Here is a 1,308-nt window from a genome sequence, read left to right on the forward strand (position 1 = left end):
AGCTTAGTGAGACTCAAATCGAAGCTTTTGTTAACAATAAGCATGAGGAACGAATCGTGGGACAAACGGAGTTTATTACCTTAGGTCCGCATGGTTTGTTATCTTTTCAAGGAAGAGTGTGGGTGCCTAAAATGGGTGATCATCGACGAGTGCGACTTGATAAAGCACATAAGTCAAAGTATTCCATTCATCTGGGCGAAACGAAAATGTATCTTGATTTGAAGAAAGAGTATTGGTGGCCGGGCATGAAACGTGATGGTGTAAAGTATGTTGAACAATGTGTCACGTGTTTGCAAGTTAAAGCCGAACACCAAAAGCCGTATGGTAAGTTACAACCGTTGGAAATTCTGAAATGGAAATGGGAGCACATTACCATGGATTTCATCACAAAGTTACCAAAGACGGCGAGAGCCCAATTTGACTCGATTTGGGTAATAGTTGATCGATTGACGAAGAGTGCCTTGTTTCTTCCCATTCGGGAAGCGATATCGTCGGAAACTTTGGCTAAGTTGTTTATCAAGGAGGTGATAGCGAGACACGGGGTTCCTATATCTATTATTTCGGATAGAGATACTCGTTTCACATCTCGGTTTTGGAAAAAATTTCATGAAGATATGGGCACACAATTGAAATTAAGTACGGCGTATCATCCTCAAACGGACGGTCAAACCGAACGTACGAATCAAACATTGAAGGATATGTTACGGGCGTGTATTATTGATTTCGGTGGTAGTTGGGATGAGCATTTGCCTTTGGTGGAATTATCGTACAATAATAGTTATCATACTAGTATCGGGATGCCACCTTATGAGATGCTTTATGGGCGGAGGTGCCGAACTCCAATTTGTTGGGGGTGAAGTGGGACAAAAGGAAATCGGGAGTACCGATTTGGTTTTAGAGACGAATAGCAAGATTGATATGATTCGGGCTCATTTGAAAAAGGCTCAAGATAGACAAAAGTTGTATGCCGACAAACGTAGGCGAATGATCGAATTCCAAGAAGGTGACATGGTGATGCTTAAGGTTTCGCCATGGAAAGGTATTATTCTGTTTTGAAAACGGGGAAAGTTAGCTCCTCAGTTTATTGGTCATTTTAAAATTTTAGCTCGTGTTGGTGAAGTTGCGTATCATTTGGAATTACCCGAAGAGCTTGCGGGGATCCATAATACATTTCATGTTTCTCATCTCCGTAAGTGTCTTGCGGATGATTCATCTTGGGTACCATTAGACGAGATCGAGCTAAACAATAAGTTAGAGTATATTGAGGAGCCAATTGCTATACTCGATGAGAAAGTCAAAAGGTTGAGA

Source organism: Rutidosis leptorrhynchoides, chromosome 1 (genome assembly GCF_046630445.1).
Source record: "Rutidosis leptorrhynchoides isolate AG116_Rl617_1_P2 chromosome 1, CSIRO_AGI_Rlap_v1, whole genome shotgun sequence".
Lineage (NCBI taxonomy): Eukaryota > Viridiplantae > Streptophyta > Magnoliopsida > Asterales > Asteraceae > Rutidosis > Rutidosis leptorrhynchoides.